We start from the raw sequence: 24717 nt of genomic DNA on the forward strand, positions 1-24717 counted from the left end.
GCCCTGGGAGCTCATCCCTGCGACGGTGAGATGAGGCCACAACAATAGGCTGCAGTTACACAAACAGATGATTTATGTTTGGCATAACTGAGAGTGTGAAAACCCTCATCAGGGAGGGAGAGGTCAGAAAACGAGTGGCTGATGGGGAGGGAGGCCATATGCCGCCTGCAAATGGGAGAGGAGTCGGTGGCTTGGCAGCAGAGCCACGCTTGAAGGTCACCACCCACCCCTGGCCCCTGGCCACATCTCCCTGTACTTCCTCCAGAGTTTCTGCCTCCTCAGTTGGGCCCAGTGTCAAATCGGCTGTCTGTGTGGCTTGTTTTAATTGAGGAGGCAAATTGCTCCAGCAGAGGAGACAGGAAAGCAGCGGGAGCAGGAAGGATAATAGGCTGGGTTCCCCCCCCCCCCCAGTATCTTTGTTTTGTTCCAACTGATTGCTAGTCATGCTGCCATAATAAAATTAACATTCCTGCTTAAGAACATTTCTGGGGTGAAGTCTTGAAAAGTTTTGTCATTAAGTTCAGCTGAAGCAGGCCCCAGCTATGAAAACTCTCTTATCCTATTCCTTTTGGTTTTCTCACATACTTAATCCTCGCTGTGAACCGAATGAGGCAATGATCCTACACAAAATAATATATTATCACATAATTGCAGATTGCATTATATGGTATAGTCATTATGGGGGCTAAACTGAGGTTACATAGATGGCCTTAATTCTGGCCTCTCCTTGCTTTTTCATGTTTGACTTTCTCTTATGATGGCTTTTGAATGAAGTTTGCAGTTGTAAGTAATGATTAATTTTAATGTAATTATTACAACTTTACTTTGCATTGGTATCTAATAGAGAATTTCACAGCTGTCCTTCATAAACAATGAGGCTTAGGTCTGCATGCTTAAGTTGATGAGTTTTCCTCAATATTTTTTGAAGAGCTTTGATGACTTTGGACACCTCTGTCACTGTAATTCTTCTGTTGTGATTCAGTAATATACTGCATTTTCAAAATATGAACTTTGTAACTGATTTCAGTGGACCAAGGTTGGAATGTACCCTTCATGAACTTGATAAATAATATATTTTTATATATTTAGAAATACTTGTATCTGCTTACTCTATAATTTTACTTCTTTCACAATGGATTGTTGCACCAAATCTACTGTTGAAGCACCGAGAATTGAATCTGCCTGATACCTCCTTTGTCCTTACGAATAATTATTTTTTTAACAAAAAGACCAGGTTCTGCTTTCAAAACACAGAAAGCATCAGGGATTTCAAGTGAGGCATGTTTCAGGTTTGGACCCAAATGTGACTGTAGGCATGAAAGTCGTTGTGCTGACTTTAAAGTTTCTGAAGGGAAGTAAAGTTACTCTGGATGTAATATTTGCAGGTCTGGAACCTTAATATGGAATCACATCAAGGGAATCTAATTTGAGGTCATACTCATATCCCTTTCATTTCTTGATCTTATAGTAAAAAATTGTAATAAACACTGTTACAAAATTTATAATGTAGGATAATTATGTGCATACATATGATGCATGAAGCAAAGTATCTTGGCTGTGTTACTATCACACTCAGCTTCCTGCTCTGCCTCTATTGTTTCCTATTCTCACAATTCTTAAATAAAAATAAAATCCAGAACATCAGAAGTGTTTACATTTATATCATATTAAGCTACACCCTTGCTATTTTTAGTTCATAGTACATAGTGTTAGAGAAGACAATGATTTCACCACCTGCTGTAGAAAGTAATTAAAAGAACGTAGTATTCAACAGCTGTTTTTCTTAATGAGACGCTTTTTCATTGATGATACATTAGACTGTGTTACTGTTTATTTTGAAAGAATCGTGAAATAAAACTTAGAAAGTTCTAATTATTCTGGTTTCAGGTACAGTAACATTTAAGAAGAAATTCAAAGTTGATGCACTTTCCAGTAGCTCAAGGAATTGTTCAGCAAAAATAAAATACATTCTTGAAGTAGACTAAATATGACTTTAAAGGTTCATTTTTGTATTTGTACACACATGGTAAAAATGATGGTAATCTATTAGTATTCAACTGTTTAGAATAATTTTGCCTGTAGACCATCTCCAGTGACAAATCTTTAGTTTTCTGAGCATTTCTTTTATTGCTTTTGAGCCAAATTTCCAGTGGTATTAAAATTTATCCGTAGTAGTATTACTTCAGGTTAGACAAGAATGCAGAATCTTCCGTTCCTACACTCTTTTCACAGGCATTGTTGCCTCTGAAATTGGTAGCATTGTCCTCAAATAGGAGTTGTCAAACCTCTGTCTACTTTGGGATATAACAGAAATCTTACATTTCCATTCCAATTTTTATAAGAGATCACTGTTAGTGCTCAACCTAATTCAGGGATGCTCTAAAAGGAACAAATATTTTTCTTATCACTAGACTATCAGTTCAAATCTGGCAAACTTCAGAGTGGCTAGAAGCAAATCACAAATCAATTTTGGGAAAATTTAAAATTGTGGATTCAGATTCTGCATCAGAATGTGAAAATGGTTTTTCACTATATTTGTTGATTTTATGGAATATTTTAATTTGTTATTCCAGGAGGAATCACCTGTAATTTATTTAGTGGTCTGTGATAAGTTCACTGAGAAGCTGGGGACTCCAGAATACCATTAGTTAAAGTATTGTTGGTTTTGAATGAGCAGTGAATGAAACCACAGCCAAACCTTTCTTGTACTGAAAATACTGGGCCAGATTTTCAAAGCATAGCTCAGACACCTGGCTCTGGGCACTGTCCAAGCCTTGACTACCATTATATGAGTCATGGAAGAATTTTATTATGAGGGAGTGTGTGTGGAAATGAAACCACTTAAGTTTTAACAAAGCATCCCATATGAAGGTTTCCTTGGTCCAAGATACAGGAAAAGGAGGAGTGGGAGAGGAAGGGGGTAAAAAAATCCAAATCCCTTTGACAGCAGCCACTGTACTGGTTATTGGGGTGTTTTCTAGGGATACAGGACACCAAAATTCAGGCTCTGAGTATTGTCGTCAGATATGTTGCTGGTAGGATCTACGGCAGCCTCTTACAAATATGTATGTATTTTCAATTTAAAATAACTTCATTTCATTTTGATGCACGTTGAAGATGTATTTTGAAATCCCTCCAGGTTTCAAGAAATGACATACCTTTTAATTTAAACTTTCCTGAGGTATTTTACTTCTCTCCCTTAAATATTGCAACATTGCAAGAAAAAAAAACAAACATTTTTTTGTGAAAGAAATAGGAATATCAATGTTTTTAAAATACTTTGTACATGCAGTTGCCTTTAAGAAATCCCTGCTAAATAAGCCTGTGAACAGAGCTAGGAGTCTTGTTGTTGCCATGTTCCTGTTGCCATGTAAGGTGGCAAATTTTAATACTATTTGAAGGTATCTATACACATCTACTTTTATTTAGATATTGTAATCTTCAATGGCTGGTAGCTTAGTAGCTGTAATTTTGTTCTTAATGACTGTCCAGCAATTACATGTGTATTTGTAATTTATTTTGCATAGTGAGAGTTCACCTATCTATTATTGAGAATATTTTTAATAAAACCACGGGAAAAAAAAATAATGAATAAGGAGGAGAGTCTTTTCCTTTCATTAAGAGTGAAATCTGTACCGTACAACAAAAAGTTGATCTTCCTCATTTAAATCCTCATTAGAACCTTTGTAGAAATCTTCTCCAATCTTCTTTGGTACACGTTTGCTTTTGACACAGCCCATGCCTGTGAGGTCATTCTCACTACTTATACATGCTTTGGTGTGGCATGGGCCAGGTGGAGTTTCATTCCCCAGGCTTCAGGACAGCTTTGGATGATTCAGATTGCCTTTGGCATCAGTTGCCTGGCCAGTGCTCCAGTGAGGATATTATCTCCAAATTCCTGCTTGAGAGTTTGCACACAGTGCCTTTTGGAAAAGATAGTCTATACGTGGGGAAGCTGGCTGGAAAATGCACAACCCTAGCTGGCACTGAAATGTTGGTAACTAAATTCACTAAAATTGCTTGTTGCACTTTTAGAGACAGACAGCATATGAATTTTTTAATTGCTGGAAGAAATCTGGTTACCGTGTGATTTTCCAGGCTCAGATCTGTTAATAACTATACTCTCTGAGTGTGATTTAAGTCTCTCAGGTTTCCCATCACTAAAAGTACTTTGAGGACTTTGTGCACTCTTTTTTTCTGCATACTTATTACAGTGCTGTATTGCGCTTTACTGAGTGAAGTAAAGGGACTAGGGACTAGTTCACACCCACGTTCCATATATCAGACAAGATAAGGTTATCTGTTGAAGTAGGAGTACAAAGAAATTTGTCTTGAGAAATGATGTTTGATTTGTCCTCACCAGCTGAAACACTGAGAGTGTAGAGAACAGATCTCAGAGGGAATGGAGAACATTTGTTGCGCAACTTTCCTTTGCTTTCCTCCAGCCACCAATCCTCAACGAAGAACTCAAATGTTTTCTCCATTGTTGGGTACTGTGCCCAGCTTTATGCCTTCAAAATCAAATCCTGCACTAGCCCTTCTGCTGTTTCTCTCAGATCTTTTGTGGTATTTTCAAGGTTATCATAAAAAGTGCATCACCAGGGAGGACTAATCACAGGACATGTTCCACAAGTCCTGAAAATATCTTTTTAACCATTCAATTCACAGAAACACAGACAGATGGCTGGAGGATGGTTTCAGCAGGGTATGCATTGTTTCTCCTCTGTACCTAAAGTTGCCATGATTTTTTTTTTTTTCTTTTTTTCGCATAGTTTTTCCATGTTGCAAGCTCTCAGGGAACAGGATCTACATGGGCATGACAGAACTTGTCTGATCTCTAATTCTCTGCTTTGAGCAACAGTCAAGTTTCAAGATGAATTCCTGTCAGTTCAGATGATACACACCTCTCCTGAGATCATAGTGACACCTTTCTATCCACTGATGTCTGAAACTATCAAAACTTCTGTTGGGACAAATGGTCACAACCTTTCTATGAAGACAAGTTAATAATTAATACAGTTTCTCCTTGAAATGAGTGTATGCTTGCTTCTTGGTGATTTTTCAGTAGCTATCTACAACCTATCTGAAGTATTTTGCAAGGTAGATGGCTAGCTAACAAATAGACAGAATCTGTTCAACTAACACACTGAGCATATCCAGGTATCCTTAAGAACAGCAAAGACACTTATAACAACTTCTCAGTCCCTATTAAGTCTATGTATTTGAAATTTGCTTGAGTTGAATTACATTATTGTGTTATGTCTCTCCATGGTAATACCTACTGACTGCCTTTGATTTGATAGTAAATGCATTTATGTCTTTGAATTCAAGTGTTGTTATTCACTGCTTCCTTGATGATCTTGTATACTATTTTTTTCCCCAAGAAGTGTTAGAGAACCAGTCTTAACCAAGAATTCTTCATTTATTTCTTCATTTCTTCAATTTATGATAGGGACGAATAAATAAATAGCAAATAATTAAAAGACTAATTTTTACATGGTGGATTTGCAAACATATGTAAAAGTCCACATGCACAAACAGCATATCAAGGTAGTTTCAAAGTGCTGAGGGGCTGTTTGGGTACATGAGTGAGGAAGTATCCAAACCAGGCTCTGCAAGCACGGCAATGCTTTCAATACTTCACCTGACTCCATGTTCTTCACCAGGAGAAACAGTAATTGCACACTGCTGCTCTTCAAAGCACTAGCTAGGGGTCTTTCTTGCTGTAACCTAGTGAATGGAGGCTGAAAACAGAGATGCATCTTTTCTGCATACTGTCTCCTCAAGTCTGTCAGCACAGTCACAAGCCAGTACACTATACACACGGCAGACAACGTATGGTGACAGTACCAGCTCTCTCTCTGAGGCTGATTCTAGCTTATAGATAAAAAGGCCTGCATCAGCCTCTTTAATTTGAAATCTGCTGCATCAGAGTCAAATAAGCTCCACATTGCCTCTTAAAGACTGAATGCTAAATAGCAGCAAAATGTGCTTTGGTGAATGGATTTCTTTCAGCAGGTGACTACATAAACTAAATCTTGGCACTGGAACTTCAAGTGAGTGAAGTATTGTGGTTGATGGTCTTAAATCTTTCTTCTGCTAACGCTGTGCAGGAAAGACTGCGACTGAAATAGGTATAATTAGTGAATCGTGATTGAATTCTCATCATCAAGAAGACAACAACTCTTTCACAGTTTCTACTTTGATGTCATCTCTCATCTGTAAAGCTGTTCTACTCGAAACCACTTGAAGGTATTTTTCTTTTGAATTGGCTGCTTTAGACCGTCTTTAGTGCTAGATTATTGCTGTCGGGTTTATCACAAGCTGTCTGGATACAGGATGATTTCTCTTTTCATGATAAAACATAGCACTCCTCTAAATTCAGCTTCCAGTTCAAGATGAAGGTGCTTCGCAGCTGAGTCTTCTGTTGCTGGTTTCCAAATATCCAGAATCTGGATCAACAATCTCACAATCTTCTGTGTCGCTATTTTTGTTTTATTTACACTTCACAGTAACAACTTGGGTGATAATGACTTGATACAGTTACTGTCTCTCTGCTGACAAGAGCAAAGATCTGTCATCATCTTCTATCTAGTAGCATTTTGCACTTTTGAATCTGCATGAAGTGTATTACACTTAACCAGCACTTTGCAGGGCCTCAGTCCTTTTTTTTTTTTCTTTTTCTTTTTCCTCCCTGAAAAAGACACTATTTACCTTATATGTTGTTCCTCCACTTGGAGCTTTCCTTGGTGACTTCCAAAGTGTCTTCTGGATCAGGGAACACTATTTTCTTCTTTTGATGTAATAATTAATATGCAAACAATTTTCCTTGTAACCATGCTGCAGAATTGCTGATAACATATGTGAGACTTCGCCAGCATATAAGTGTCTGTCATAACCACGTCTTGAATACTGAAGAAAACAGTTCCATGATTTTATGCCTTAAAATGATATTAGGTTGACAATTGGGTCCTGCAACATTTTCAATTACACACTGTGCATGCTTAAAAAGGTGCTGACTGGTACTTTCTTATTTTCTAGTCCTCCCCACTTATGCTTCAGTACTATAATGAAAACTGTGTGCATTTGTGCGTTATGAACAAAAGTTCAGCAGCATTAAAGAAGTAGGAGCACTTGTGGCAGACATATAGAATGACTGATACCCTGGTATCCAATTCTCACTTCAGCAATCATCCTGGCAAAGCCACTTACGCAGAAAAAATGACATCATATGAAAAAAGGTACAGTAAGCCATAGAAATACCCACGTCATATTCAGATTTTGTCCCTCTTTAATGCAAACCAGCCTGGCTGATGGATAAAATGGCTAGATTCTGAGTGGATATATGGATTAGAAGCACATAGTTAATAGGATAAACCTCCTGTTTGCCTTTGTATCTGTGCAAAATCCCTCAGTGTTTTTCTCACTGAGCACTTTTAATATAAAGCTTTGACATCTAATTAGTTATTTTCTTTTTAAACATCATCTTTTGTCTTTGAGTATCCCATTGTCCCCGTGAAATGCAAGAAGTCTTGCCGATATAGGAGCTTAGTGAATGAAGAAAATAATTAAATGGGGTCACCACGTTGATGTTTTGTAGCATGACATAGAGCTAACACCCACTTCTTGTTTTTTTAAGTACTAAAAAATCCTCAACATAATTAGTTTCTTTAATCTGATAAGCAAAGATACCTCCTCTTTCTCTAATGCTTTCTTGTAAATGCAACACCTTGAAGATCAGAAATGCTTGGTGAGGAATTGTATTAGAACAGCTAATTGAAAAAATTAAGACAACCTGGAATCTGTCCATCTGTTTGCTGCTAGCGGGGGTTTGCATGGAAGACTTCTTGCACTGGCACCTCTGCATCATTCACTTGTGAGTAAAACAAAATGCAATCAAATGACAGTGAATTTGGGTAAACTAATACACTGTCTCTGTAGTTTAGAACGATATAAGTTGCTAAGCATTGAAAGGAGGAAAGAGCTGTCTGGGTTAGGACATGGAAAAGCCTGAAGGCAAATTTGCATGAGGTTTCCACATAATTCTATAAAACCAGCATTAGGCATCACACACACTCATGAAATGAAGTCTCTGTTTTAATTTCAAGTCTCAGCACTTCAGGAGGGATTGTCATCAGGTGAAAGACAGAAAGCATCTTTTCCTGCTTGGTGCAGCTCCCTTCACCCTACATGCTGAGCTCTGGCTGCTCCCATCACCTCTTCCTTCTTCCCTTCCTTTGATTACTTTAGTCCAGCTTTTGTCCTTTTTCTTCCAGTGTTCCTTTTCACGGGCCAATTTTATGGCAGAGGGCTGGAGGGGAAGATGAACTGATGGATGAGGGAAACCTCTTTGTGCAGTCAACCACGTTTCTTCTCCTCCGCATTAGACAGGTCATAGGACAGCAAAGGGATCCAGTGAACAGAAAAGAGAAGCAGGCAGTGCAGGGGATGAATCCCAGAGCACCATCCGGCAGCTGGGCAGAGCTGGGAGCCCTGATGCAGGGCTGGGGATTTGGCAAATCAAGTGAAAAAAGGCTAAGAGTTTTTCTCTGCACCACACACACCTGTGAGAAGTACACAGCCATTACCTTTAAACGTACCTGTAATGTTATGATAAGCACTTATCAACTCCATTAGAATCTGGATGGTTGAGAACAAGTATTTCACACACCCTCTCCCCCCCCACCTCCTGGCCAGGAGAATTTGATACGTAATCTAAAATTCCACTACAAGCATCCAAATTTAACATGACTTTCCATTATTAATGACATTGAGCTTTTCCTCTCCTACAGGATGAAATTCATCTCCCCCAAGAACCCCAGCAAATCCCAAATTTGTTCACACATTCAGTGCCAAGAAAACACAGATTATGGTTAAGAGGCTGGAATGTAGCTTGCAATGCCATCAAAGCACCGAACTGAGCGCAGAAGTATTACAGCTTGAGATGAAGCTACTGATTCAAACACAGTGTTAATAGAGAGCTTCAGAAGCACGCATCTGAAAAATCCAAAATCCACAGCTGACCTTTGCTCACACCAAACCCATTCTTTCTACCGATCCACACAGGTGTTTCATGGTCATGGTAGAGGAATAGGGACAAAGCCAGTCTCTTAGACCTCCAAAGTAAAAGAAAGGAAAAGTAACAGTTTAAAAAATAAAGAATATAAGCACATGTTTCCTACCTCTAGACACTCGCCAACCACTGTGCCCTCTGCTTCTCCACCCCATGCCTTCCCCTGAGGACACAGTGCCCAGCATTGCCTCAGTAGCAAAGCCTCAGCGTCTCCCTGGGAACTGCTTCTGTGCAGGCGCCCACCCCATCGCGCTTGGGAGCCACAGAACTACTGCAACATGGAAGGACGGGTATGAAATAACAGATTCCTCCTGCTGCTCTGGTGGCTGTCACATTTCACACCATACCTCTCTCCTTTTCACAGGCACTCTGGCTGGATTAAATGGATTAAGAACCGGTTGATAAATATGAATGGAGTTGCAAGTTGATGTGGAAAAAGGTTTTTACTGTTTATTTCTCTATGAATGAATCACGAACAGAAATTTCTTCAAGTGCATCAGGAATTAATTCCTAGAGACTCCTCGGGCTGACAAACTGAAGAGCCAAATTTTGCAAGAAAAAGAATATTTCTATTTATCTGAGAATCTCTTGCTTCAAACCCTTATTTCTGAGTGCAATATTCACTATGTAGATTATTCCCATAAAACATCATAACATTACAATCCATCTCAAGTAAAAGGATTTACTTACATTATAAGACTTTAGATTTGGCAGGATGTCTTTGCTGTATCAAATGACTGCATCAGATCAAGTCTCCCCAGTGTAGCGCTGCACACTTTAGGTGGTCTAAATGTGAGAAGGATTGATGCCGAGGAATTCGCTAGGGTTACTTTGGTGGTGGTGATGGTGTTGTTTTAATTTTTTTTTTTATTTTGCAATACCAGGTTACTGTTCCAAAATTTGGAAATGGTGTTTTATGTTATTCGTAATTTGACAATAGAACTTACATACACGGGTATATATATACACACACATCTAGAGAGATGTGTAAAGTTCAGATCTAATTTTAGATTTAAAGCACCTTGCAAATTTGTATTTTTTTGTGTGTCTGATGCTGTGTTTAGGCTGGCTACTCACTATAAATACATTTCAGTATGAAATTTTCCCTTTTGCCTCACATGGAAAATGTATTTCAATGTATGGCTAGAAATAAAAATAGAAAGGTTATAAGCATAGACTTCTGAAACAAAGAACAAAATCTTGGGAACATTTTTTTTCTGATCTTCCAAGAATATTAGGTTTATCACTGTTGTATATGTGACTCCGTTCAGCTGTTGTCTGTCACTATCCTCATGCCTTTCCCCAGTAAGGTCTGAATATGTTACCTACTGTCAGCCTAATCTGTCAAAAGTCTTTAAGATTGTGCGATAGTGAAAATTATAGGCGGAGTAAAGGAGCCACCATCAGATAAAGCAAACAAAAAATAAAGGCAACAATAAGTAAAACAAAGGGTAATACCCCTACAGGCAAAGCACGCTTTGAACTTGATGGTCCTTTGAGTGGCAAGAGAAGAGGAAAACAAAAAAAGGAGGAGGAGACCTGGAGGTAACTGTGGACACTATGCATGCCTGGCCACAGAGCTCAACTATACAGTCCATCTTTGAACTCCCTAGTTCTAGCATCTGCAGGCTTCATTGGCCTTGAAGTCTGCTCCAGGCTATTTTAATCCTGGTTAGAAACCAGCACTTTTGACAGCTTCACAAGGAATCCTTCTGTGAGACTTCCAGTTGATAGAGCAGCCATGAAAAACTGAATTAATTCAGTAGCAACTACAAATGGTCTGAGTCTCAACTTCTACTGCTGTGCTTATGCTGAAGAAAGATAGGAACCTGATTAGTTCTTGCCTCCAACCGCACTCATGAGCATTTGCCACTTTCCTGCACCATTAAGGCTGGAAACCAGGACAGATGCCAAGCCTGGAGTATTGTAGATTAGTACATTTCAGCTAGAATTACCTGAACAGTTATCATCTGAAGTTTGCTCAAACTGGTTAGGCATTTTGGAAGAATCAAACCACAGCAAGGAAAAGGCAATTGTGTTGAACATGACCCTCATGCAGTATGTTCTGAAAAACTGAAGAGATTGATCAGTGGATGCATACTGAATTGTATCTTGGGAAGGGATGAATCTATACATGTCTCTCTTCCATATGGTGGCACACAGGAGGGAATTGAAAGTGCGCAGAGCAAGTAAGCCGCTTCATAATCTGGAGTATGATGCATCATATGGATCAATATTTCCCTGAAGAGGCCAGCTCAGGTTCTGAATTTACAGAATTAGTCTACAGCAAGTCCATCCTGGATACTCAGGGCTCTGTCACATTACTCCAAGAAAGGAGTGCTCACCAAGGCAATTCAAGCATAGCAGCTAGTGCCATAGAGAGTAGTAAACCCTTATCCTCGCTTTCTTCCTAGTAACGAGCCTGCGTAGTTATATCCTTAATGTTCTTTAGATAGAGTAAGCCACAATGCAATTAGAATGTCCATATGGACAGTCAGTGCAGCATAGCTAGTACACTGTAAATTCATATCCTCGCTTACTGAGAATTAATTATCTCGTAGACAAGCCATGTGTCAGTGAAATCCATTTATTACTTTATAGGATATATGGTCTTCTAGGGAGGCTGGCCCAAAAGAGATGGGGAATTGAAGCTATGATTGGCAAAGCAAAAGCATTGGTAGGAAATGTAGTTTTATGCCAAGCCAGTTGATTTGAAACAATCTGGCTCAGTTTTCAACACCCCTCCCCCATACCCTAATTTGGGTCAAACAAAGCCAAACTAAAATGCATTGGTTGGGTTTTCTATGGGGAAAAAAAAAGATAAACTTAAAACAAAAACAAAAAAAAAAAAAGAAAAAAGAAAAAAAAGGAGGAAATAAACATGTTTTTATATGGAATTTGTTTGTTTGCTTTCATGGAAATTACTTCTTGATCAAAATAATATTTCTATGTGAATTTTTCATTTGTTTCTACAAACTGATTTGTCCAAACTTCTTTCTCGTCTATGTTCACAAAAGTCAGTGATGTTGAACCAGAATGAATAATCTTATTACAAAACTTGTTTTGCTAAAATTGCAGCCTTTTTTCCTCCTTGTAATCAAAATATCACTAGAAGTAAGTCTATGTTGCCCTTGTGCCTATATAACAAAGTCTTAAGAATCCTTGTGATTTGAAAACTAGGTTAGTGGATTGACCAAGACACATTAATAAAAAAAAAAGAATTGGGGAACTGCTGTTGGAAAAAAAAAAAAGTCTATACTTGAAATTTCAGCAAGGCTGCTCTTTATGCAGACAGGCTTGGTTATGGTTAACAAATCTTTGAGATGGAGATTGGGTTCTGTGCCTCGTATCTTCATTTCATGTGACTGTAGAAAAACATATGCATGTGTCATGGCACCTCGTTGTTCCTCTGATGATTTATCGTATCTTTGTGGGATGGTTTGTTTCCCACTATGAAATGTAAATTTATCTTGCAGTGCTCCTGCTGCCTGTATAAAGGTTAAGAAGATATATAGATATACATTTAAAGCTATACTTGCTACTTTTAGAACAGAATTTGAATGATTATTCTAGCACCATAAAAGCTTTTCAGTGTCTACATTTTCTGATCTTAGGTATTTTGTTTTAAATGCCTTTTTTAAAAGGCTTTGCAGGTCAGATTATATAATCACTGACTGGTTGCTGACAGTCTAACTCATGGAATATGGTTGGTGCCAAGAAATTGAAGTTCCCCACATTGCAAACATTCAAACGTTGCTTTAGGGCATCTTAAAGGGAATACTGCAAATACTCTTCCCCTAGAAATAAAAATAGCCTCATATAAATTCAGGGTTGCAGGTACTGTTGACATTGAAAGGTTTATAATTGTTGCATGAGTAATTAGCTGAACTGCTGAAAGTACCTCAAGCTTTCTGTGTGTCAGTGAAACTCATACACAATGGAAAGGTTGGCTGTTACCCTCAAGCCTCTCTCACAATTCAAGGTTCACCCATATAAATCACCAAAATGAAACATTCCCAAAAAAATACAGAGATTCTCTGACATGACTGAGCATCTACTTGAGGTCCGTCTCCTCTCTTATACGTCTGGACAGTGAATACACATAAGACTTCAAATAAGTTTCTGGGCCTAACCTTCTTCACTACTATTATTCTTAAATAGCAACCCTGTGTTTCACTGAAGTGAAGGATAATTCAGAAGGAAGCGTGCAGCTCCCACTCTCATTTATTTTCTTTTTTCATGAAAGTTACTGAACAGGTGATTTTGCTGACAACTATATCTAAGATCTCACCTGTATCAGTTGCGTACACCACAACCTTCTTGTTTGCTACAAAAATAGCAAGTGAAATTCCAGACATTACACAAAAAAGGGGTTTCAATATATCATACAATCGTACTATAGACTCACCTGTGTGCAGATTCCTCATATATTTTTTTGTTTGTTTGTTTTAATTTTGTTGGTTTCCACTGCTCCAGAATGGGCTTCACACCAGCCTTGCTCTTTGTCTTCTCTACAGATAAAGGCAAAAACTGCTTACCACTTTCTCTCACAAGATGTCTATTGGTAGCTAGCATTAATTATGAATCTCTTTTTTTTTCCAAGTCTTCTTTCCCTCTGACTCATTTTAACACTTATCAGACTGAAATTATGGCTCTCCCAAAAAACCTGAGAATGCAGATAAAATTTCATTTCTCCTAAAACTCTTTGCTAACTTGGAATTAAAATAGTATACATGACAATGTGAGCTAGGAGGGAAAGTGCATTTGCAGAGAGTAGAGTATCTCTCTACTATTTGGGGTTGGCATTAACAGTGCTAAACTCAAACGCAAAACCTTGCCTTATCCTGTCTTAGTTTACTATCATGCTTATGACAGTCACCTTAGGCAACATTTTACCAGTCAGAAGCATAAAACTGTACATCTACTGGCAATAATCAACATCAAGTGAAATCCAGTTCTACACCTTATTTTCAGCAGTTCTTAAGACTTCCACCAACAATTTCACAGTTGGCCCAACCCCAAATGAAGGTCTCAGTGCACCTATACTGCAACTAGGATGAAATTAGGATTGCATTAAGAGGCAATCAAGCACGCTTGTCAGCAGAGAGGAAGCAGATAGGAAAGGAGAAGACTTAATTCTACATACCAGCTGATTCAGCAGCTGGAATGCTTCTTTGAAGGGAGTTTATACTAAGCTGTCTGACTTTGCAGTGGAGCAAACAGGAGGAAGAGGAAAAATGCTCACAGAATTGGGCATTAATCCCAGCTGCGGAGCAGAAAGAGGTAGCTAAGTGGTTGCAAGAGACTCTTTGCTGCTGTTGGTGCACTTCTGGGAAGGCCAGGCCTCCTCCTGGTGGCTTTCCAAGCAGAGATGGTTCCTGGGAAGGAAAGCAGAGAGGTTTAGGTGGTCAGAAAATTTTAGTTCTCATTTGGACAGAAGCTTGGTCCTAATTAACAGTGTGAACATACATCAAGTTAGTTTTCAGCGTCATTCTGCCTGATTAAAGGCTTCTATCCCTCACTTCTTACTAGCCTCTTCATTTTGTTTGAAATCAAGGCTTCCTAAATGATTTTTATATTTTCATACAGTGGCTGTTATTTAGCTCACGTGCCAGGATAAGACAAAGATGTGTAACACAAATGAAAACACTTTTAACTGTGAACTGAAAAAGAAAAAAAAATAACAATTTTTTTTAGAACAATCATTTAGATATTCCTAAAGTTTATGTTCAGATAAGATAATTTCCATCAGATATGATAATCATCCATCTAATTTTGCAGAATTTTGCCTCCAGTAAAAGCAGGTCAGGTAGAAGAGCTTAAACTGGGGAGAGTTTGAGTGTCTGATATATAGAACCGTATTTGGTTCTTTTTCTCCTGGCAGTGTAAATAATTATTCAGAGAATAAACATAGGTATTCATTAGCACCAGTCCCTTCCAAAGGGTTGCTCCTTGGAAAAGTACCAAGAGTGCACGACTATTAATTCAGATCAATATGTGACTCTAACGGAGAATGCAAAGCATACCTAACCCAACTAACTATGCCCCTGATAAATGTTGTGAGAGCACTGTGTCACCCGTGCCTTTCCTTTCTTTATTTCCATTATCCATCAGGACAGGCCATGAGGGAATGCCTGGGAACTGTGTCGTTCTCTGCAATAAGCCACAATGCTAATGAGGCATAACAAATTGAGGAAGTATCATGTATAATCCTGATCCCTCATTGACACTATTACCAGTATAGATTTCAATTCACCATTTGTTACATGCTTAATACAGACAAAGTGGGAGGGTGTAGAAGAATTACTCCTTCAGTCACTGCATTTTTTAAACAGTTGTCATCCTCCAAGTCAAAACTCTCTGGTAATACCCTCTGTTTTTGCTACTGCTGTTTCTCAGCAGGATTTGCTGCTTATTCTTGTAGGGGGTCAGCCAGACTTTGTCTTTCTCACAGTTTCAGTTTCCTACTGGGATTAAGGGTCTAGCATATTTCTGCAACAAAACAACGAACCCAAGATAAACAAATGTACTGAACAAGATGGCTTTGGTACGTGCCTGCATTTTAGGAGTCAGCTGCAAAGTTTGTTTTTTTCATAAGGTGCTCCAGAGGGAAACCAAGATGAACATATGATTTTAGTGAGTTTTCATCAAAATGATGTCGCATTTTGTAGTTTGGTGGGGTTTGAATTAAAATGCTAACTATTTCTTCAGATGTGTTAATTCAAGCACTCTGACATCCTTCTCAGAAATGGTATTTTGCACTACTTCGAAGGATCCCAGGCTGCCCTGCAGACAATGAATAATGCTTCAATTCATAGTTATGATGGAAAATGGTAAAGATTTATCAGTGGATTGAAAACTGGACCAGGCTTTTTCTTTAAGCCACTTTCTTTTTACCCCAGGAGCCCAATGACAGGTTCTCCTAGTCTATGGAGGGACTCCCACCAGGATGCTCATCCCCTGCAGCCTTCCTTGTGGGTCCTCCCGATAGTGGAAGTGGACAGGAGAAACATCCCATGCTCCTGAACACCCAGGTATGGTGGTCTGTGCTCCTACCATGACCAAAGGGATGCGAAGAACCAACTTCTCTCACAAAGATACACTTGGATTGGGGTTACTCAAGCCAAGAGGACCCTGGCTGCCAGGAAATCCACTCCCGACCCAGCAGTCCAATAGAATAACCAATATCAGATGCAGCAATATTCACTGTTCTCAAACTGGTACTTCACTGACAGTTGAACCTTCAAACCGATGATTCCTCCCAAGAAGGTTAACATCTGTTTGGGACTTTTATTAAAAGGCGTTTGCACCAGTATAACACCAGTATTCATCTGAGTTTGAGTCTGGCACCTCTACGCATTTAACTTAAGTGACACATTTAAGCGGCACATTTAAATTGCTGCTTAATCAATCAATAAAGAACTTTTCAAAGTGAAGTAGAAATTTTTTCCATAGCACTGAATGCATTTTAAATTGTGAATAAGGTGAGACTTTCACAGAGAACTGACAAAATAGAAGACTGATAACAGAACGAGGGTATTTGACAATGAGGTATAAAGTTATTATCACCACTTGATTAGGAAGATTTTTATTAGTCCCCTCTGATTGCTCCTCATAAATAGTGAGACAACCTAATATCCCTGTAATGATGGCCACTGTGCATGAGTATTGTGATAGTCATAGTAAAGGCAGTATGTAAGAGAAAGAATAGTTGAAACTCTTTACAAAACCAGATCTGATTAGGAATTGTGCACCAGATGTGCCCATGTTAAACTGTGTATAACTTTTAGGCCATATATTCATTGCGCTGAGCACTTACAGCTTTGGGATGAAGAATTAGTTCCTGTTCCATTCAGTATTTTATTTTCTGGATAAATGCAGTGGTTTTGGAGAAAAGGTATTCATTTTGGCTCCAATATGACTATTTCCATAAAAATGTATTTGAAAGGTCTTTGATTTAAGTTCTTGACATGCTTTCAAATGATCAAGTGTCACAAAAAAAGTGGTAACTTTTGATCTCATTAATAAGCTAACTGAACGATAGTTTAAACGTAGCATAGCATTTTCATGATTTAAATTTTTATCAGGCTATTTTAAACGGAAAGACTGATTAATTTTAATAGGATTTCTATCATAAATGGGAAAACTGTCCAAATTTTGTAACCAATACATTTTTCACTTAAACACTCTAAAGTGAAAAGCTACTTAATCAGATGACTGAAGCCAATATAGGACAGATCTACAATGTTAGCTGCTGTCTCATTCATAGATATTCCATACAATTCATTTTCAAATGTTTATGGTCAAATGGAGATGTTTAGCATAAAATGGCAACTCTTTGGTTAAATTCACATTATTTCTTTAGTTACATTAGCTGTATATAATTATATCTGATGTTCTGTTTGCAAAACAGTGAGACCTAAAGAAATCAGTTCAGGAAGGACAGCATCCTGTGGGTGGCTGTAGCAGAGGAGAAGAGAGTGACCATGAAGGAGAGGCAGAGACAAGGCATTATGGACTGATTTCAACCCACATTTCCCTGTACTGCTTGAGGGGAGGAGGCAGAAGAGTGTGGGTGAGGGGAAGGTATTTTCAGATTGCTTTTAGTTCTCACTGCTCTATCAGTATGCAATAAATTATACTAATCTTTCTCACATTGAGTTTGTTAAGCCCATGATGGTAACTGGTGAGACATCCCCCTGTCCTTACTTCAACTCATGAGGGTTTTGTTTGTTTGTTTGTTTGTTTGTTTTCATTATATTTTATCCCACTGTCTTTCCAAGGTTTGGGAATGGGAGAGTGGCTTAGAGGTTCTTTGCTGCCCACCAGTGTATCAGCTTGGCTTTATTCACTTATTGATGATTATTGATGCTTTTCTCCCTACTTCCTTCTCCTTCTCCTTATTTCATTGTTTTATTGTGAGAAATAACTGAAATTTACACTCTTCAGTATTATTCAATACTCATGTACTTACATGAAATACATGACATTTTTTAAATTGAAAAGAATGGTTTGTGGGTTAGGTTGTGTTCTACATTAAGATAACAATAGAACATTATTAACAAAACTTAAAAGAAAGGTAACAGATAGCTAGTATGTTTTGTTTTGTGAGACTATGAAGTTGATTAGCTTTTTATAATGGTTTTTATTACTGACATCCTGTAGCAATAAATGATCAAATCTATTACACATAATTAACTATCATTTATTATTGTATCCACTGTTTATAATTCAACAGATAATTTCCCATTCATTATATAATACATTAGACATTCAGTAGCAGTAGTATCAGCATGTAAATACAGTTACGCCACATAGATAAGCTAAGTAGACAGGAAAACTAAGATTCTTCAGTTTATGGTAGAGTTTACATTGCACTCAAGATTAGGCCACATAATTCATGTGCCTCGGTTTCCTCATCTGTGCTCTGGAAGTAACAAAGCCTGCCTTTCTGAACAGTTTTGATGGTTTTGCATGAAAGGCTCTAAATACAAAGTACTAGCTGTTATAGCTGCAGCTTTGCTAAATCTTTGTGAGTTAATAATGCAGTGTGAGTTGCTGAAAATTGAGAAAATTTTCTTGCTAGTAACAAAGGATTCCTGCTTCACCTCATCTCCCTTTTGTTATTCCAATGGAAACTATGAGTATGCATCTTTGTTGCACTATTGCAAGAGGCGCTTATTTGCCTCTTCTGAAAAAGCCATTGGTCACACTTCAAAGTTGAATGAAGATGGCATTTTCCTCCCTTTATGTTTTTTGTTGCTTGTTTTTTTTTTTTAATTTGTTCGGGAAAACTGTGAGATCTTACATTAGCTCACAAGATTTCTGGGCATTAAATTCCATGGGGAATCAATACAAATAAAACCAGGAAAGCCAGAAGTTCTCTCCCATAAACCGTGGAGCTTTGCATTGATGTTCCAAAACTTTAGCTATTTTAAACATGGATTACTATAGAAAAATCAAAGGAAAAAATATTCCAACTGAAAATTGTAAAGAGAAAACCAAATCATTATAGACTGCTCTATAACTGCTAGTTGTATTTATTTCATGCAAGAAGTCTGTATATCAAGCAAAATGGCTATACAAATTTAACACTTAGACAATTCTTATAAGCACACCGATCATAACACATCCTGGAAAAGTCAGAGAAGGCCACTGACTTGAGCTCCAAGATAGGGTGCTCACAAAAGAAGTACTAGGCGATAAGAAGCTATCACTTCCAGCACCAGACAGCCCAACTACTGACACTTTTAATACTTTCTAGCAGTTGGAGATGTTGCCTTTCCCACAGCTGCCTGGTCTGTAGGGCAGACACAGCGTACTTCCCCTGTGCGGTGGGGCTGGCACATTGTCCCCACATTTCCAGCAAGAACAAAGTAAGACTCTGAGCCAGATGCTGTGAAGTTCAGATGACACTTCACTTTTGATGACAACTTTCTCATGCAGTCAATGGAGTTTAATGGAGCATAAATGCAATGGAAAAGGACATATGTTTTACGCAGTATTCTGATAAGTTTTTTTTAACTGTAATACCTATTTTGATAGTGTATCAATATAAAACAAAAAATCATTTTTTTTCAAGCAAGTTTGCATAACAACAAGAAATGATACTGTGAGAGATACACGAGTATTTGCAAATTCGGGACTGTCAGACTGTGTCCAATCATTCTTGCTGTCTTTGGAGAGAAACTATCTATCTGAAAACAAGGAATGATCCTGAGAGAACTGTCAAGTAAGAAAGTATCAGTTACATACTGACATTTAGACATAAGCAAATGTAAGGGAACTTTACTTTGTCTACCTGATGTAATTTGCATTTGGTTAAATGTATGAACTGATAATAAACATACATGAAGCTTCAACAGAGACTCGAAAGCCTGACTTAGCCAAACTTGCACAAGCAAGGCCATAAATGAGGCAGGTGCTGGGTGACTTAGAACTGTCGGTCATAGCTAGTGAAAGATTTTATGGGTTATTTCTCCATGCTAACCAACAGAACAAGAGCCTTCACAAATTCAGAAGATGTGGATTTCCCTTTTGTCAGCTCCCTGTTGTGGCTTTTGTGGTGCCCAGCACTCCAGTACTTAGCACGTCAGAGAAAGAAACCCATAATGTTGTAGCAGAAAGTGCAATACCTTAGGGGAAAAAATCTCATCTCCAGGCCATTTTCTTCCACTCTGAAACATGAAATATGATTGCCCTTGCTCTACTTCAGTGCTCTAAATTTGGCAAGAGTCCTATAAAAGTAAAGCATCATTTTCTTTTTTGGAGTCTTGAAAGCAGACTTACGGGTACTGTGTGAAGAGTAAGCTGCACAACTGGCATTAACATTAATGAGAGATGTGGGTGTAACTTCCATGCTGCAGGTAGAAAGTGTTTCTCTAAGTGACATTTTTCAGCTATTTATTTGAAGTATGTTTCTACATCATTTGCCTAAGAGAAGTATGCACCATGCATCGATTGCAAATATTTGAGTGGTAAGACCAGCAAATAAGTCACTTGGACATGTTTTTAAACCATACTGGGACTACTTCACACCAGTAAGTCAAGGGAAAGGGGTTTGAAGTGCAGGTGCCTTTAGAGCCTATACTTACATAGATAATTCTGCTGCTGTTCTCATTGTTTCAAAATAGCGTATGGCAAATCATTTTGAAATCTTTCTTTTTTACTGGTACCTTCCTAACATGGCTTTCTGAGCAACTGGCCAGCTTCAGCCCAGGCATTCTTTTCAGTCTGGGGAAAAAAAAAAAAAAAAAAAAGATGGCATATGGATGTGAATGGCATATGGATGTGAATGATTTAAAAATGAGATGCTTTCATCTCTTGAAACATTTCAAGTGTGTTGAAAAATAGATTACAATACTAAAAAAATCAAGATTTGAAAATGTTTAAAATAAGTTGGTTTTCTTCATACTTGAATTACTCTGCAAAACTTGTTGAGGCCCAAAGCTTCTTAAAGTGGCTGCACTGTAATTTCTTACCTTCAAATGAAATTCCATTTTCAGTTTGCATGCGTCAGCCAAATATTAATCTATGTTTTTAACAGAAAGAACGAGAACAGGTAGCAAGAAGCACAAAGATATGCAAACATTTCAGTCTGCTTTTTCCTTTAATTTAAATAAAAAATTTCACCAAGAGCATGTCAAAATACCCATTTCAGCATCTCTGTCCAGCTCTAGTTGTATTTTAAAGACTGAGCTCAACAATGCAAAACCAAGATTCTGAACTTCTTTAATTCGCTTTTTCTGAGTGTTCCTTTTCCCACATAAAGATTGCAACAGAAGTCACTCTTCTCATGCTACCTTAGAAGCCACATCTTCTATTTTTAATAATTTTTCTACAGACAGTATGTTTTATGTATATACTTCTCCCAAGACTTCAAAAGTGGAATAAATCAGATAAGACGGCTAGACTGAAAGGTGTTGGTTAATAATCACAGTGGACAGGAACTTGGAAAATCAAGATTTACGGTGGCTTCAGTTCAGACTTTGATCTGACTATTGGAGTGGGCTGAATATGCTTACTTTTCCTTGTGTCCTTAAATGTACATCAGGAGGTGTGGCAGGGACAGGCTCCTAAGGTACAGTACAACAAATGATAGGTGTTTAAAGATCAGAGACATGGTGGCAAGAGTGAAGGACCGATGACATTTTGTCAGTTTGATTTTAATACCTGGAACATCTGTGGCATCATCAAACAGCCTATGATTTAGCTAAAACATCATAAAGATATTCAGTGTCATAAAAGTAACATTTTATTTAACCTTCCCGTAACAACTTTAAGAAGAGTAATCTGTTAGAGTAGGCTGCATGTCTGGCACATGATAGTGGATGAGAATGAGTAATCAAATCTTAAATATGTATTTGTAGCAATATTGCTTCAAAGTTTTTGCAAATATTGCTAAAAAGTGTGTGATGGGAAGAAATAAAAAGAGCTACAGCAAGCAAAATAAAAATTCATTGTCCTTAACTGGGAGTTGGGAGAATAGTTTCTCAGTACATCAACATGGCTTTTATTTATTGCTCTGTGTCACTTTATGTCAGTCCCATGATAGCTTTTCCCCCCTCCCTGCCACATGCAATGGACATAAATGATGTATTTCCACAAAGAAAAACATTCTGAGCTGGTTCCTGGACTCTTTTCTTTTTCTTCTTCATGACTCCAATTAGAGACCTCAGCCTGGCACTCAGCACACTGTACCTGAGAGCAGCCCTGAGGTGCAGGCACACAGCACATCCAGATGCCTGACCAGGGACCAGGCGTTGGGATCCTGCTACCAGCCAAGCCCACCTGAGTTGCCTCAGGAAGGGAAGAGGCATTTTCTTGTTCTTTCTCTTTTGCTCAGCTTTCCAGGCATGTCTTGGTCTGAGTTGTCCTAAAGAAGTATACACACTGATCACTTTCAATTCTGCCAGAGTCTGTGCTGAGCCTTGACAATCACATATAAGAGTATATTGCTGTTTTCTGTCCCCTCATTGAAGTAGTTGCTCCCACCATTAAATGCCATCCTGACTTGCAAGCAAACCAGCAGGCTGGGACTAATAACATGTGAGGGGTGACAGATGATGAACAAATGAGATCACTGGATGTATCAGAGAAGGGTTTCCAAGAAAGACAGGGAATTATGGCTATCAGAGAAGGCAATGAGGCTCTTCTACAAAGATAGGCTGAGGGAGCTGGGCTTGTTCAGGTGGGAGAAGAGAAAGCTCCAGGGAGATCTCATTGTGGCCTTCCAGTACCCAAAAGGAGCTTATAATCAGGAGGGAGACCAACAGTTTTTATAGTCTTGTAGTGATAGGACAAGTGGGATTGGTTTTAAACTAAAAGGGGAGATACAGGTTAGATGTTAGGGGGGAAATTTTTCACTCACAGCATGGTGAGGCATAGGAACGGGCTGCCCAGACAAGCTGTAGATGCCCCATCGCTGGAGTTCAGTGTCAGGTTGGATGGGACCGTGGGCAGACTGATCTGGTGGGTGGCAACCCTGCCTATGGAACATGGAAGGACCCTTCCAATTCACACCACTCTGTGACTCTGATTCCATCACACATCATACAGAACACATCTGCTGATTGACAAAGTTCTGCAAAGATGAACTAAAGCACAAGCAAAGTAGGACTGACAGGAAGATAAGGAAATGAGCACATTGTATGAGCTGAGACTAAGATCTTCATTCTTTTACACTGAGAAATAATTCTGTGAGGGTGATGACTCCTTTTTTGTCTACATCTGAGGATAAACACTAGGAGGGAGAAGAGCTCATTAGGGAAATGATAGAACTGATACAGTAAAAAGTTGCTATCATCTGGCCTGAATAATTTTGGGCTGAAAATGAGAAAAGATTATTAACTGTCAGAGCAGTAAGACTGGGTGCATTTTTGAAAGAAACTATGGGAAGTGATCACTTGCTCTCCCAGAAAAGCCAGTTCATGAGCCTGGGGACCCTTAGCCTTTGTTACTTTGCTGCTAACATACTTTATGATAATGGTGAGAGAACTAAAATGAAAAATTATGTAAAGGTAAAGTTCTTCGTGATTTTTTTCTGTAAATATGCCTCAGCCTCCATTCAAAGATGCATAAAATTAAGGCAAAATCAATTCATGAATCTGAAAGGAGTAAGGAGCAAAAAAATAATCAGAAATAGTACCATGTTTTCATCTAGTTATCCCTGTATGGTGCTCAATTTGTTGTTTGTATGTTATCTGCATGTTACATGGGGTGAAGGCAGAACAACAACTCCTGTGCCATCTCATACCAGTTGACTTTAATAAGGTTGTTTTTATCTTGTCCAGTCTTTTTTAGAACTTCCGATTAGGTCCTTAGAATTCTAGGAATCAGTGACTGAAATGCTACAGAAGTGTAATCCGCTTTTCAAAGTGATGACTGGATTTCCCAGTGACACTTGTAAAAACATACATATCTAGAAACATGAGGTTTTGCATGCCCTTGAAATAAGAGTGTTGCTGTTTCTGACTGCACAAGTCTTGTCCACGTGACTATTTCTGCTGAGGAATTAATGTAGCCCAGTGATGAAGACAATGCGTTGTGTGGTTACAAGTTCTGGAATTCTGCTTTCTTTCCCAGATTCTGCATTGATTCAGTGTTGCAGGTTCTAGTACTTAAAGCTACTGTATTGGTAGATCCATCTTCATTTCTGTAAAATGGATCTGTATTTATCAAACTCGCGTTCTATTTCAATACAAAATCATTAGTACTTGTGCAGGAATTTGCACTACAACAGTACAATGTAATACTGCATATATACCAAAAGGCAAACTTGCACTTGTGATAACAGGGAAGAAACCCCACAATGGCCTAGGTTTGGGTTTTAATTAAAAGAAATCCAAAAGAACAATAGTGAAATCAAACCATTTTTTTAAATTTACTGTTAACTTATTAATTTAACTAAGACTAGAATATGCCCCGGTGTCAGAATCTAGAATATTAATAAATAATGATATAAATAGCAACTGCAGAATTAAGCAATTAATGAGTTCTTTTTACTATGCTAGAGGTCCTGATACAGACCCTTTAGCTCTTGCTAATGAGAAAACCAGACAGTTGCTCCCACAGGCAGTCTGTCAGCTTTCTTCAAGCATTTCATGAATTTTGGTCAGTGTATCCATGATACACAGTAGGTGTGC

The 24717-nt window shown here is 38.4% G+C and overlaps 1 long non-coding RNA gene across 1 annotated transcript; it reads right to left on the reverse strand.

Moving 5' to 3' along the window:
- Positions 1 to 1809: 1809 nt before the first annotated feature.
- On the reverse strand, positions 1810 to 22997 carry LOC121109509. Its single transcript, XR_005849940.2, has 5 exons — positions 22944 to 22997; positions 22274 to 22448; positions 20668 to 20806; positions 14220 to 14451; positions 1810 to 13584 (listed from the first exon to the last, which is right to left on the reverse strand). It is a non-coding gene; the product is annotated as an uncharacterized LOC121109509 (long non-coding RNA).
- Positions 22998 to 24717: the final 1720 nt, after the last annotated feature.

Source organism: Gallus gallus, chromosome 1, assembly GCF_016699485.2.
Source record: "Gallus gallus isolate bGalGal1 chromosome 1, bGalGal1.mat.broiler.GRCg7b, whole genome shotgun sequence".
In the NCBI taxonomy this organism is placed as follows: domain Eukaryota; kingdom Metazoa; phylum Chordata; class Aves; order Galliformes; family Phasianidae; genus Gallus; species Gallus gallus.